Source organism: Alexandromys fortis, unplaced genomic scaffold (assembly GCF_014885135.2).
Source record: "Alexandromys fortis isolate MF-2015 unplaced genomic scaffold, M_Fortis_MF-2015_v1.1 scaffold_14, whole genome shotgun sequence".
NCBI lineage: Eukaryota > Metazoa > Chordata > Mammalia > Rodentia > Cricetidae > Alexandromys > Alexandromys fortis.
The window spans coordinates 19,250,522-19,266,278 of record NW_026067910.1 but is presented as its reverse complement, the minus strand read 5'-3'; the positions used below and the strand labels follow the sequence as shown (position 1 = coordinate 19,266,278).

The 15,757-nt window shown below is 53.6% G+C and overlaps 1 protein-coding gene across 3 annotated transcripts in view; it reads right to left on the bottom strand.

The window, feature by feature from the left end:
* The window catches only part of Zmiz1 (zinc finger MIZ-type containing 1), a 201,137-nt gene that overhangs the window by 147,539 nt on the left and 37,841 nt on the right, over nt 1–15,757 (bottom strand). For all 3 annotated transcript variants that reach the window (XM_050138036.1, XM_050138033.1, XM_050138035.1), the window contains exon 2: nt 11,128–11,247. The gene's annotated coding sequence lies outside the window, so the exon portion shown is untranslated. The remainder of the gene's footprint in view (nt 1–11,127; nt 11,248–15,757) is intronic.

The window sequence follows — 15,757 nt, the reverse complement described above, 5'->3', positions numbered from 1 at the left end:
TTTTTCTTCCTGGACTACATCCAGGAATAAGGCTCTCAATACATTGGCACTGATAAGTTCCAGGTCAGAGGAGTGCCCAGTGCAGGTGGGAGCCAGGGAAGTAGTCCAGAGGAAGAGACGGGAATTGGGTTCCAAGGATGCATAGTTTTCTAAGAAATGTAACAAAGGGACCCACATGTGAAGAGGAGCAGTCGCTACACTCGTGAGGACCCCAGTGGCATGGAGGTGGGAGAAGGGAACAGGGTCCTCATGCCAGAATAAGGATTTGGACTCCTGAAGCGGTCTACGTGGAGGGATGCTAAGCCTCCCCCTTGTGAGTTCTTCCCTCAGTCCCCCTCCCCCACCCCAGCGCCACAGAGAGGGCCAGGTGGACTGACCATCAGAGGCAGCTGGTCTGGCTCAGCAGAGCAAGCACTGAACAGAGGGAGGCTAACCTGATTATAGGAGCTGTCAGTCTGCAGGAAGAGGGGTGGCTGGTTGCTGTGGCCACTGGGAATGCGCAAGAAGATGCATGCTGGGCTAGCCCGGGGTCCCCAGTGAGGGATGGTCTCAAGATGCCTGGGAAACACAGGGCCAGCCATGCACAAGCCCCTACCCCAACTCCAACGCCACCACGGCCTAAGAGGTGTTGGTTGTAACCCTGAAGAACAGCGTCCTATTCTGCTCCCCTCAAAAAAAGTGAACTAGCAAGGGAGAGGGCAGCCAGTTGGCCTCCGCTCCTACCCCTGAGAGTGTGGTGCTGCCATTATTAGCGTTCGGAGGAACCGAGGCCAAGCATGCCCTCTGAGGTCCACTGCAGACCCTGTCACTCCCTCTTGTCTGCCCTCCAGTCCAGGTGACAAGCTCCTCAGAGTGCTGATGTGGGCAGTGAAGCCTCAAATCTGCAAGGGGGCCTGGGCTCACACAGACGGAAACCCAGGGTGGATTAAGAGAAAGGCTGGCCGTGTCCCTGCCACTGTGACACTCACAGAAGTACAATCAGGATTGGCTCTCAGAGTCCACTGTGCCTTTGCCTTCCCTCCCTTCCTGGAGGTCCCTCTACACTGGGAACAGTAGTAGTTCCTGCTCACAGGAACTAGGAGGAGCAGGAAAGGCAGGTATCTGAGAGTCAAAGCCCTGGGTGGCGCTTACCTGTGCCTTTGAACACTGGGTTCCGACAGATTTCCCAAAGGGAAGCCCTTTCACCTCTCCAGTAAGGGCAGCTCTTGACCCTCCCTTACCTCTCTTCCCAAAAGCAGTTCAAGTGGCTTTTTACCAGCAACCCCACCAGATCTAAGGATGAGGTGCCAACTCCTAGAAAGGCGATTTGGATTTGTAGAAGATCAAGATCACACCTCAAGGCTTCTCCCTTCTGTAAGTCCTGCCTGGGGCTAAAATCAATAAAATTCTTCACTCTGTGTCACGGGGGGGGGGGGGGGGGGGGGGGGAGGCCCTGCCGTGACATTCCTTCCATGGTGGGGGTGGGGGTGGGAGAAGGCGACAACTTGGGGGTCTCCTCTGGCCCATGACCTCAGTCCTAACTGCAGGCAGCAGCTGAGGGCAGGGTGGGGCAGTGTCCCTGAGAAGCTTGAGGCAATCGCAGGCTGCCTAAGTGCCTCTCCGAAGAAGCACCGGGCGCCATTCATCAGCTGGTTTTCAGGACTGTGAGAAATCAATGGCATCTGCACTGCAAACTCATCATTAGGACGGGAAAACTCTGCAATGGAATTGATTTGTTTAAATATAATAACACAATTTAACAGAAGACTGTGGGGGTGGGGCGGGACCTCAGCAAACAAAACACAGACACATAGCTGAGAGAAAGAGACTCTGGACTCCGGGGGGGGGGGGGGGGGGGGCCTGCTGCAGATCAACTTCCGTGGTGCCTGCTGAGCCCCATGAAGCTAGGGATGGGTGTTGTCCCTGACTGCAGGTGGCCCAGATATGTCCTCAAGCAGCCTGTGGGTGGACCCAGAATCCGGGCTGGCCACACCTATGTTGCTCTTGGAGATGATTTGGCTTGAACACGGGTTCACCCCAAACAGTTTCATTAGCCCCCATCCTTGGGGTCCAGACACCTGTGTGTGTGTGTGTGGGGGGGGTCAGATCAGAAGGGGCTCGCTGGAGATAGGGTAACAAAGTGACAACCCAGGCCAGCAAGCACTGGTTGGAATTCTTGGGGTGTCAGGGGCCCTGGGAAGGAGCGCTAGGGTAGAACAAAGGTGGGGGTGGGCAGAAATGAAAGTTACATCAAAGACTGAGTAAGAACCTTTCTGGAAGGTGGCTGACAACTCAAGGTTTAAATACTTCCCTGATGTGACAAAAAAAAAAAAAAAAAAAAGAATAAGCAGTGTGCTTATCATCCTTACAATGTCCTAGGACCCTTTACACTCGAATTCTGTGGCACTTCATTTAATTCCAGCAGCCAGTGATGAAGGCATTCTTGTTAAGCACGTGTCATAGGTTATACTACCAAGGCTGCCCGAAGTCACATAGCTGTGGAGCTGGGAGCACACACCTGTATTTACCACACGAGCCTGCTCACTCCCTGTGGCACACTTTGTCCTCACTGGGACTGAACACCCATGGCAGGAGACAGGCAGCTCCTACATCCGGAATCTGGGACTGAGCCACACTGGGTAGCTGGGGGCAGTAGTTCTAGGTAGTGTCTAAGGAGAGTGTTGTTCTGGTCCCAAGCACACTGAATCCACAATGAGACTAGAGACTGGGCACAAAGCCGGGCATGTACAAAGGTACTACACCCCATACCACTAAAGACAGAAGACGTGGAAGGCTCGGGTGGGCCGAGAGGTACAGACAGCTCTCAGACCTCACTGAGCCCAGAAGACGGCCATGATGCCATCTTGAAATGTGGACTTTTCCCCCCTGGCAATGGGAAACCGGAGAGACAGAGAGGGCTGGAGAGGATAACGTGGAGGCAGGAACATGGTAAGGCCTGGCTGCTGGCAGGAGCAAGACAGAGAGAGAAACACAGACTCAAGGAAGAGAAAGGGGTACCAGGGATGAGGGAGAGGGAGTGTCAATGATACCCAGGCTTCTTCCGTGAGAGACCTGGCCTCAACATGCACTATCTTCTACATCAGTAAGAACAACCCAGGACCCCAAGGAGCACTGGCTCCTCACCCACGAAGTCCTGGGCTGCGGAGGGGCAACACAGGCCAGTAGCTGTCTCTGTCCCTGCTCTGCCCCTTTGCTGTCTCTATCCCTGCTGTGTCCCTCTGCTGCCTCTGGCCCTACTCCTTCAGGGATTCCTTCTGCCTTCCTTAAGATGTTCCAGGGCTAAGGAGAACGACTCAGCAGGTTAAGCATTCCCTGTGCAAAGGTAAGGATCCGAGGCCCATGCAGAGTGACGTAATAGTGTACATCGGTACCCAGTGCTCCTAGATGGAAGGAGAAGCCCCAGAAGCCCCAAGCCACCTAGTCTGGTGTATACAAGGGCAAGCATGAGAACCTGCCTCTGGAAGGAAGGCAACCCCTTGAACCCCTTTAGGGGTTAAAGACCTCTGCATGTGACTATGACCCTTGAGCACCACACGCACATATCACACACATGATAACAATAAAAGAGAGGTTCCAGAAATCTTTGGAAGGATGGAAGGAGAGCTCACAAGCCCTCTGTGCAAACGGGGAAACTGAGGTCTGACAGGCAACAGCCCATGATCCATCAGCCAGCTACTGGTGCAACCTGGTCCAAGACTTGACTGGCATGTTCTCAAAGCCTCCCGAGAACAGGGTGGAGAAGAGTGGTGGGTGAGGAACACAGCCCTAGGTGTGGAAACGGTGGTGACCAGCAACCAGCACGGAGCAGGGGGGAGGCACTGTGTCCAGCCAGAGACAGCCCTGTCACCCACACTGCGTCCCTCAGACGAGAGGCGAATCTCCAAGATTTGGGGCTTGTGTTACTAACACCGGGACAGTCCTAGGCAGGCATAGTTGTTGATCACTCTAGCCGGGCTGATTCTGGTTTCCAGACCCACCCCTTTTCAACTGTGGGTGGCCTCTGTGTGCCTCAGTTTCCTCATCTGGAATGCAGTGTATAATAGGACCTTGTGTGAGGGGTTTGGAGCCTGGCTTCAGCATCTCATGTGCTGTGCTCAGCAGCTGACACCAGTCACTCAACACAGCAGGTGGTCATTGTCATTACCACCAACTGTGCCACTAGCCTCACTTGCGGGAGGCCCAGCTGAGGCGGCCAGAATGATGATCCAACCATGCGCTCTTCTGTGTACACACGTGCTGACGACTGAGCCCCCACATAGCATAGGGTAAGTTAGAGCATTATCAGACTGTTCCAGCTGAGGAAACCGAGGCACACTGGAGTAGCCCATGTGCCAGGCACAAGTCTAGATCTGGAAAACCACTCCTGTTTCCACTGGGCTGAGTCCAAAGCCAGCCAGCTACTGGATGAAGGCCAGTGTCCACACAACTTCTGGTCATACTGACCCAGGACACGAACCAGACAAACACTGGCTAGGCAGGCATGGCAGGCCAAACTGGAAGTGCATGAGGAATGGGCAAAAGGCCCTGACCTGGAGGAAGTCAAGTTGCCAGTCCTGAGCCTGTTCTGGAACGTTCTTTTCCTGTTCCAGCATATCAGTCTCATTTATTAGGATCCCAGAGTAGCTGTATGAGAAAACCCCCCAAGAGGGGCTCGGCTACTGACTCACTCTTTCCTGTACATTGCCTTAGTACCTCCTTGCAATATTCTATAGTTGCACCCCATGCTCCCGTCCATTTCAGAGATCGGGATGTATGCAGCCTCGCAATATCCATGCCAAAGCCTGGCTTGTCTTCACTGCTGGAGTGGCAAGGATGGAAAAGTCCTGGGATAAAGGCCACAGAACGTCTGGGTTCAGCAAAGAGGAGGGTGAGAATTGAGCATCAGATCACTGGGGGATGGAGCAAGCCCCCTGCTGGAGCCCAGGAATGAGGTGGCCACTGGAGACAAGGAGTGCCCACAGGGAGGCAAGAAAAGGGAGGTGTTTCTGCAGGGCCACTCCTGACAGCCTAAGGACCTGACAGAGACTGCAAGGCGGAGCCTAGAGCTGTGCCACCCCAGGAAAAAGGTCACTGAGGTGGGGAGCAAGCGTGGGCTAGGCAGGGGCTGAAGGAAGCTGGCCATAGCTATTTTTAGTATCTTGATGTAAGAGGGAGAGGTCCTTCTCCCTACCAGGTAAATGTCAGCAGCAACAGCACTTGTGGCCAATTAGAGCAGACGAAGTCCAGGAGGGAAGACAGCAAGGTTTTGCCTCCTGTGGGCCTCCAGCATCTCTAGCCAGTGCCTTCCCCTAACAAACAAGCAACATTTGCTTGGTCCCCAGAGGAGTATATAAGCAGAGCCCTGGATCCTCAGCTTGATTTTGGATTGGCTGTGTGACCTTGGCCAAATGTCCTGCCCTTCCTGACTCTAGTTTTCCCCCATTGGAGTCAGGCTCCTACCCAGTTTATATGTGAGAATATCATGAGTCAGGGGTCATGGAGAAGCTTTGAGTTCAAAGAATGTTGCCACTCCATGCTGTAGGATAACTGTTGTAGCATTCCAGAAAGAACTGTGGGCTTCCTGAACAGGTTCCTGGGCCATCCCTAGGCTGACGGGGCTGGAGCTGGAAGCTGTGCACACTGTTCGTGCAGGAGGTTTATGCAAGCCCAGGACCTGGAGTCCAAGGGGCCCGTGGCTGTAGCTAGTGACAGCAAAGAGGTGAGAACAAGACCACTGCGGGTCAGCACTGCTCGACACACACACACAGTGTGACGTGATCAGGGAGGAGCCCACAGGGTCCCAACGTTGCTACAGACTGGAGACTGGTAGCAGCCAGGGAGGTCTCCTGCCAGACAGCCTGGCTCACCTGGCACAGCCTTGGGAGGACTACCCTCTCTCTGCTGCCAGCCTCTCCCGGGAGGCAGTTGGTTATAGGAAAGATGGGGATGCTCAAATCAGAACATTCTCCCAAACCCTCTGTGAGAACTAGATTCTTAGTCCACAGGGCCAGCCCCTGCCTTCCCTGGATGGTCTAGCCTAGGAACTCTAGGAGCCTTAAACTGGTCTTCATCAGCTAGGGAGAGTGCAGTTACGGTTTCCTCAGCCAGTTGCCCACCAAGGATCTTGACAGTTCTGCCCCTCCCTCAGCAAAAACCCAAGCACACCTTGTGCTGACCAAAGGCAGATGTTCCCACCAAAGCCTGGAGGTTGCTCCAAAGCCTGGAGGTCGCTCCTTGATGCCTGAAGCCCAGAGAAGATCCAAGGAAAACTGAGGCACAGAAGTGGAACATTGGGGAGTTAGAAGAAAAGTACACACTCCATTTTCTGGCATCTGAACTCAAGGGTACCTATCTCACCCCTCTTTCCTTTATCACCCCCTTGGCCCTTGACACAGTCCTTGGGGCAGCCTCTCTGCCCAGCTTTTCCTGTGGCTTGGATGCCGGCAGGTCCATTTCAGGTTCACTCTCCAGGACTGGCTGCAGACCTCTACTCCAGGAAAAGGAATGTCATAGCCTCCTAGACTGCAGGGTAGCTAAGCACTCGGCATTCCCCTGCAAACGGAGCTGATGAAGACTATGGGCTGGTCCCGGTCACCAGTCTACTTTATGTCTTCATCCACAGCATTTTGACACCAACTACATGGGTCAGGGTAGAGGAGATTTCACTATGGGAGGGCCATGGCAGAAGGCAGTGATGGGTTTTCACAGAGCTAGGCCCCTTGGCCCCTTCTAGGTGAGTTTCCACAAACAACTGAGCTTCCCTGGTACTGCTCTCTGCACCCACAGCTCCTCAGCTGACTTGGTCACTATTGCTGGTCCCCATTGTCTGTGTCACCGCCTTCCATACGGTCAGTGTAGTTTCAGAGGGCAGTGTGCATGGCCGTAAGGCTAGCACACCATGCGGTTACTGGTGTATTTCTCCCGCTGGTCTCCTTGTGGCATTGGGAACCTGGCCAGGTGATTCCTGAAGCGCACGCCTTCTCTGGGACAGAGTGTGACATTTGGATGATTCCAGACAGCAGCCAGCTCAGGGTCTCCTCCTTTGCTGTGAGGTATGTGGGGGCTTTGGAGACAGAGACGAAAGTCACAGGCGGAGCTGTTTGTCATGACAAGTGGAGCCTGGGTATGTGTCTCACGGACAAGAATAAGATGAACTCCACGCAGGCACTGGGTGAACAAACCTCAGTGGGAGGAAGAATTGCCCATAAGACGTTCACAGAGCTCTTTATGGGCCCTCATTCCTACATAACTAGGTAGGTGGCAGAGTTGGAGAGCAACCCAGCCTTGCCCACCTTGGGAAGGATGCCTCTTGTATCTACCATAATGAAGCTGTGTGTTCCCAGGCTAGTTTCAGGGCTTCTGTAATCCTCTGCCCCTCAGCAATGTCCACTCCAAGTTCCTGAGCTGAGTTCAGGCCATTGAAGAGTGTGGGACCAACAGATGTGCAGAGGGTGGCAGAAGACAGTGGCACTTGGCTCCCCCTTTAAACGAACCTATTCCTGCCTTTGGGTAGGTGGGCTTTTCCCTCCCAGAATAGGTACTGGGAGCTTCAAGACCTGGTGGGGCCCAACTGTCCAACTACAGGAAGAAGCCAGTCCATCCCTGTGTCTCCCGGCCTGGGAGCCAAGGTTCTGACTCTAGTGTGGAGGCTGAGACTGGATCCGACATCACCAGAGCTGCCCTTACTCCCACTATAGAGTAAAGAAGTCAGGACAAACTGGGTATGGCCTGGGGGCTCTCTGAAGCTGCTGAGGCACCTGCATGCATCTGCTGCTGAATCCATCTTCCTGGCTGGCTGTGAACTGTGAAGCACCCCACACCGCTTCTCCCTCCTCCAGGCAGACTGCTTGGCTGCCTCGTTGGTCTTCACCCTCACTGAGTGGACTGTGACTGCTGCCTTGGACCCCTGCTCACCCAGCTGTTCAACCACCATTTGCATTTAGCAGGAGGGCCCAGCATGGCGCCAGTGTTGGTGAGATCCAGTCTGACAGCACGGGGAACATATGGTTCCAGAGGAAACTGGGCTGGATCCCAGTTCCACCAAGAACTGTGTTAACTCTGGGTAGGTTTCCTAGTCTCTGTGTTTTGAGTTTCTTCATCTGTACAATAGGACAAGTTCAACTTTCACTGGGTTGGTTGTTAATGCCTTTAAAAGCTTCACCTTCTGGTCACTGAGACTAAGGAAAAGCAGCAGAGAAGGGCAGGGACTTATCCAAGGTCACACAGCAGGCCTATGGGAAAGGCAGCCCCAACCTGCCGAACCCCAGGGGCAGGACTAAGCAGCAGGCAGTGGAGTATTTCCAGCTCCTTGAAGTAGCAGAAGGGGGGCGGGGGCGGCAGGGCAGGCTGCCGAGGCTGCTGTTGGAGGGGTAGCCTGGAGGCCACAAATTCCGGGCAGGGGCTGGGGCGTGCATTCTCAGCTGGACTGAAGACTGACAGGCACGCCACAGGAGGCCCTGGAAGTCCAGTCTGCAGGACCTCAGGCTAGGCCCAGCCAATCCTCTGCGTGCTGGCCTTGGCACCCATAGTCTTTTCAAGCTGCCCACACTGTCCTTAACCCTAGAAGTGCACAGACTACAGGTGACTGCCAGGCTGCAGCCTGGTTGCTGGTGGCACAGCAGTGTGGCCCTTGTCATGTGGTTGCCCACGGAACTGCCTCAGGAACCCGGATATCCCCCTTTCCCGATGTCTGTTCTTCATCAGGCAAGGCTCTCTTCAGGAACTGCTGCCGTGTATCCACGCAGCCAGAGTCAACCACGTCACACACCCTACCTGCTACACACCACCTGTCCACAGGCCTGGCTGGGGGCGTAGTGACCATATGACACCTTCCAGAGAAGACTCTCTCTCTCTCACCAAAGATGATGGCATGGGGCTCAAAGGGGCTTTTTCGCCAGAATGAGACAATTTATTTAAAAAAAAAAATGGAGAAACAGAACCACAAACACCCCAAAGCCTAATCCCTGAGTTCACATTCTTAACCGTAATGGTCAATGTATTTCATCCAGTGTGCCTTTTATACATTCCAGCCACAGAAGGGGCCGAGTGCCACAACCTGACAGGACATCCTCTCCCTCTGCATCTGGTCTTTCCTTCTGTGATGGTCAGAAGCAACTCAAGTCTTCTTTTTTTCTGCCCAGCAAGTGGCTTGCCCAAGCTCTGTGTGGGCTGAGCCTTATCCTTCCCAGGAATAAGCAGGGCTGAAGGCTCCTTTACTATGGCGAGCCAGATCTCCAGGACCCGCCAGGCCATCCTGACAGCCTAGAACTTGGAGCCTCTCATGTACCAGGAGTGAAGTTAATTTTTACCAAGAGGAAAAAGCCCTTCTAGGGTCAGAGCTCAGGTATGGCCCTCCAGTCATCATCCACCTCACGGCCTGGGTGGACCTCACCATAGTCCAGGAGCTTGGAGTGGTGTTAGGTCTCACAGCCACTGTTTTTTTATCCAGCCCATAGGAATAATGCCTCTTACTGGATTTAATGAATTATGCGAGCACGCTTCCCAGGGCAGGGAACCACAAGGGGCAACACCCGGTGACAGCACAGGGACAAAGAAGGCTCCTAGCATCCAACCCACAGGAACAAGTAGACAGAAACGGGCAAGCAGGGCGCAGTCCAGACAGGAAGCTCTGCAGTCAGAAGACCCTGGGCTTCGCGGCAGCTGTTCTGCTGCTCAATCTTCCCTTCTCTCTGTCCCTCCTCAAGTGTGCTGCCTGGGACTGGGTAGCAGGGGCAGGTAGGGCAGGCTGGAGCAGCATACCCAGGAGAGTTCCCACACGATCCTCACGCAGCCTGTCCCCAGCTGCTTGAGACAAGCTAGCCCCTGGCATCACAGAGCCTCCTGCTGTGGGAGGAGGACACGCTGTCAGAGGCCAAGGGGCCTCGTACAAGGTCAGCAGGCCTGTGATCGGCTTGTGAGTGAAGAAGGAGCTGGACACCCACTTGGTTGTTTCCACTTTATTCTACTTTTATGCGGAAATACAAGTACATTCTACTTCTATACCAGGCTTCATGGGCTAGCCTTTGTCATACTGGTCCTTAAGCTTTAAGGGACCTCACTGTGCCTGCTATCACCAGCTTGAAGTCCTTAATAGTTTGTGAACAATCGGCTTTGATTTTCATTTTTCACTGGACTCTGCAAATGATACAGCTGACCCTGATTCTAACGGCTTCACATGGGCCCTCAGGTGCAGGCCTAAATGGCTGGGAGTTAACAATTGCTTCCCTGAGACTCCTGAGACTCTGCTTCTTCCTTTCCCCTCTCTATCAGCATGGTAACTTCTCACCTTCCCCAAGTCAGCCCAGGCAGGGTTCATTCCTAGGCTTTCTACCCTGATATAGATGCTGCCCCCACATCAGGGAGGCAGGTTAGTAGAAAGGAGGGCTTGGGTGCAGTGTGGTTACGCAATACCAATTCTGGCCCTGTCATTTCCTGCCCATGCAACTCACCCTTCTCTAGGCCTCAGTTACCCCATCCAGTGTGAAATAGCCCATTCCTGGAGGATCCGAGGAAGCTTGATCATAGCAACCAGCAGCCACTGTCACTTCGTAGAAGGCCTCTCCTTTTGTCTTGAGTTGGCTCTTCTGAGGACACTCAGACCCAGCCTCAAGAAGGGACTACAGGATGGGGAGGACCAGGACAGGGTTCAAGGATGTACAGATATGAACTTGAACCCACGTCTGGTTAGGTATGTGGCACTGGGCAAGGTCTTCCTAACCAAGGCTCAATTTCCTCACCTGCACAACGGGGATGGTAACAACCACTCCCTCAAGAACAGTTATGGAGGGAAAAATCTTGACATGGTATAGTTAGATGCCCACAGGAGCAGAGGACATTACTATGACTACCGCTATTATCTCCATGATCTAGATTAGAAGACAAAAATCCCTTAGCAGGAGGGTGAGAGCTACCACGCCTACAGAGGATGCTGACAATAGAATAAAACCACAAGTCCAGTGCCCAGGCTAGGCCCCAGCCCTCTCTGCTCTGGTTTGGAAGCCCAGGAACAAAGGGGAAACTGGGAAATGAGCCACGTCCCCGCCCAAGCTCCTCAAGCTCCTGACATCACCTAATTCAGGTAGCCACACACACTTACCCAACCCTCAGTAGCAGATTCCCAGTACCAATATAGCTGGCTCATCAACTCACCTGCTAAGGCTTCTGCCAGTCGATCACAACTGCAGGCTGTGGCAATGTTGGGGAAGGGAGGCTGCGGTGAAAGAGGTGCTGAGTGGGTTCTATGCGGTCCAAGGACAGTGGCCACAAGTTCTGCAAGAAAGAGCAGAGGGGACAATGAGTTCTAGCTTTGGGCCAGCAAGCAACCCCTGAGTTTTCCAGCGATGCTCTATATCTAGCATGCCTGGGTCCCTCAAACCACCTCCTGAGTGCTGCAGTTCCCCTTGGAAGAGGCACAGGCTACTGAGGCTCATACCCGCAACCCTACACTAAGCCTCAGTGGGTTCAATAGCCTGAATCCAGACATTTAGCAGTTACACCCCCACACATACCACCACAATACCCCACCAACAGGCCACCTGTCCTCCAGCCGGGTCTCCTTTATCATTCCAAGCCCCAAGCCAGAGTGGCCTTGGAGCCCATATTCGGGTCCTTTGGGAGGCCCTCGCTGACCACGCCCCCTTTTTTTCTGCAGATTTGCAGCATATTGACCAAGTCTCTTCCAGATTTCCACGGCCTCATCAGAAAGTCGGTCTAATGTATGTCATCTGACATTGTTATCAAGGGACGCAGGGATCATTTGGTGTTGGACAGAGAAGAGAGGGAGGGAGGAAACAACAAGGACAGCACAGTCCGGGTGCAGTGAGGTGCACTAGACAGGCCGAACCTGTGGGTCAGCTTCCATGTTCCTTCAGTTAGGAGGCCTCCAGAGCTCCCTCAAGACTTCCTGCTGCTGTCTAGTTCCAGAACATGTGGTGTCAATGGATGGTGTGTGTGTGTGTGTGTGTGTGTGTGTGTGTGTGTGTGTGTGTGTGTGAGAGAGAGAGAGAGAGAGAGAGAGAGAGAGAGAGAGAGAGAGAGAGAGAGAGAGGTTTTCTCTGCTGTTCTACAAATGAGAAAACTGGGGCCCTTATAGGGACACACTCTTCCCAGAATTCCTTAGTGAGTGAGGGGGCAAGGCCTGAAATATACCATGTCTCCTCACTTTGCCCACTGCCACTGCCAGAAAACTCAGGTATGAAGCCTGCTTTGACAGGCGACAGGCTCCTCTCAGCTGTGTCTCCAGACACCTGACTGTGTGTGTGTGTGGGGGGGGGGGGGATGAGCTATGGAAGACAGGAAGTCCCTAGGGCTGGAAAAAGTGCCATGGGGAAGAAGGCTTTCTCAGGACAAACTGCCCAGCCTGCTAGCCCTTCTTCCTCCAGCCTGGAGCCCTGAGGCCAGAGTTCAGGGAGGGCAGCACAGGGAACCTCTTGCAACCTCTCCACAGCTGCCAATAAGAACCACCCCACAAGCCAGTCCACAGCAAACAGGCCTTCCTAAAACTCCCTTCTGGACCCTAAACACTGCTGGCGCAGCACACACTAGTATCGCCATCTTGGAATAGGGCGTGGAAACAGCAGTCTGGTGGGCTATCCTGCCACCTAGCAAGTCCATTTCTATAGCAATGCACACTGTTCATCAGTGGTTTCTCGGTGTCAGGCATGACAGCCCCAAAGTAAACACCAGCACAGAATGGACAAACTGGAGCATCCACGCACTCCCTCATTATTGAGAGGAGGTGAACCCCACAGCAGCAACACATAAATCCTACCAACAGAGCACGGACCTGAAAGCCAAACTTGGGTGAGTGTACCCTTGGAGATCACTCAGACCAAGGTCAAGAAGAGACAAGGGGACTCGGGGCTGTATCATAGCCATGGCATGCCCTCTGTAAGTCTGCTCTTTGCCTGTGATCCTGTGTGAGCGAGTGCTTTGAGGAACAGGATTCAGTGCAAGTGGCATTTCCTGGGGTGGAGAGACAGGGCTACAGGAGGCTCTGCTTCTGACCTTGACTCTCAGAAAGCCTTAGGACTACAGAAGAAAGCATTCTACTTCAATGGACAGTGGAGAAGTGAGGGACAGCCAGTAGTCCAGTCCACTACCAGGTGGGGAAGAGGCCTCTACCTCAGGTGATTGGAGGGGTCACATGGACCCAAGGGGCTCCCCAGACAAGGAGGGGGGCCCTTGCAGACCATGCCTTTTAAGCTGCAACAGACAGCTGAGAGCAGGTGTCAAAAGTCAGGGTCCTTTGCATGAAGGGAGTAGTGTCTGAGAGGAAACCCAGCCCTTCTAGGGGGTCTGGGATGGTATGTTTCTGGGCAGCTCAGTGGTGACAAAAGCATGTTCTCGCTGAGACAATCTATCCAGATACATGCGCAGGGTAGTAGACTTTTCTAAGTAGTTGTAACACTTCAATAGCAGCTGAACCCAAACAAACCCTGAGGCCCTGGCCTAAGTGACAGGTCAAGCCTCTCCCTGGACTGCCCTGCTGCCCAACCTTCCTACTCTCCATACCCCATAGCTGCCTCACCTCTGCAACTGGATGCCCTATCCCTCTCCACCATACCAGAGGGTGCTTCCTCCAGGAAGCCTTCCCTCCCTCCCACCCTTTCCTAGGCCCGCAGATGCACAGTTCTGGGTGGGAGGGGACAAAGCCTCAGGCAGGGTTGAGTCTTCTTCTGAATCTGAAGGCTCTTCAAGCAGAGGCCGGTCATCCCCAGGGAAGAGACCCCCCCCACACACACACAATGATCCTGTGGTGATCAGTCTCCTGGCAACACGTTTCAGAGGCCAGCATCAAATGAGGCATCTGTCCTTCACCATCATCTTCATCTCCAGTAAGGACTGAAGGTGAAGATGAACTTGGGGGTGCAAAGAGGGTTCCCCAGTAGGAAGGCTTAATGGATTCTCTGTTGTAGATGACACCATAAATGTATACCATTTCCCCATAATTACCTATTAAAATAAGACCACAAGAACCCCAAGGAGCAAAGGAAGAGGTATGGGGCCAGACAAGGACACTGACTCCTCTGTACTCCTGCAGCGTGGCCCTTCAGACCCAGCCTGCACAGCAGCCTCCTCACCTTGCCATGGGTAACTAGGACAGACAGGGTCTCAGTTGACCCCCACTGCTAGGGTCCACGCACATAAACCCTCTGTGTGGGTCTCTTGTCTTCGTTCTCCCAATTCCAGTTCTGTTCTAAAAGTATGTGTGACCACTACCCATTAGCCCACCACCCACCAGAAAGACAGTCTAATTCAAGCATCTCTGACGGGTCCCTGTTCCCTCTTCAGTGGAAGGTCTGAGCCTCAACAAGACAAGGTCATTATGGGTCTCGGGTCTTTTCCTGTCCCCACTGTGCCAGCACCAATTCCTGCTAGCAGCCGTCTGATGCAGCCATTCCCAGCCTCAGATCCCCTTTGCTAAGAAAGGAAGCCCCTACTGAGCAGAGGAGGGCATAACTGAGCCAAAGCTCACAGGCTGGGCGAGGGAAGGTCACCAGGTCCACCCTATGAGAGAAGACAGCCATACAAGAGCAGGTGTAGAGGCAGTTGCTTGTACACGTAGGAGTGGGTGTAGGATGGGTGAGGACGCCATCCCTAAAGGTGTGCAAGCAGAGGGAGGGCCCCGTGTCATAGGTACATCAGAAACAAGCTGGACTTCGACTTCTCAGACTCCCCTGAGGACCAAATCACTCAGATGACTGCTGTGCCTACAGCGTCTTGTCCTCTCCTTGGACAGAATGTGGATCTGGAAGACAGCCCAGAAATTTAAATAGCTAACCAGATCTCCCAGGTGATCCTCAACATCTGGAAAGATGGAGAACACTGACAGGTGACCTCCCAGGTCTTTCTTGGGCCTAGAGATAATCAGCTTTGAATATCCCTCTCCATTTCCCCAAACCCTTCTAGAGATGCCAGCCCCCCCCCCCCGGGGCAGTGACCTGAACACATCATGAGTAACAATTTAAAAGCCTTAGGAGGGGAGAGAGAAGATTGGGAGAATTCGTCCCACAGTGGTGGTACTACCCCAGCTCCTTCCTAGCCCCTCAGCCCCCAGAGCCGCAAGCTTAGCATGGGGCAGGGTTGGGGGAGCAACAGCTGCTGCTCAGTGAAGCTCCTGAAAAAAGCAATTATCTTGCTCTTAGTGGAAAGGCACTGGTCCTTTAACCACGCCCCCCCAATACACACACACACACTCACCCAGGCCAAGACGCTGTGGTAGCCCTCATTACCACCCCCTCCAGACTCCAGATTTCTGCCTTGCACCACCTCCATCCTCCGAGCACACTTCCAACACTTAAATCATTTAGCCCGCTAAACCGGAGACGGCAAAATGGGTGCTATTTCTTAAAAACATACAGAGAGCGTATTAAATTATTGATAGCCATTAAACAGGAGGAAAATATTAAACAGCTCTCAGCCCTTATCAATCATTCATGCAGTTTCCACTGGGGTGTTTTCTGGAGCGATCACTCGGGCAGCCCAGGGAGCTGGCTTCTGCCAGCAAGGAAGGCAGTGGCTGGAGAGAGGCCAGCAGGAGGCTGGTCCCAGCCCCGACAGTCACCTTGGATAGGGGTATGTGGGGGCAGGGAGGTGAGCTTCGCGCTTGCTTATGTGCCATCCTCTGCTCTTCCTGACATTATTAACAAAGGGAGACTCCAGCACCGCCTCCAGGAGGCTCGTAATTAAATCCAGCCTGCTTTTATTGGGCACCTACTATATATCAGACCTGCAGGATGCACACATAAACAAGCCCCAAGGCCCTCGGGGGGTAAAG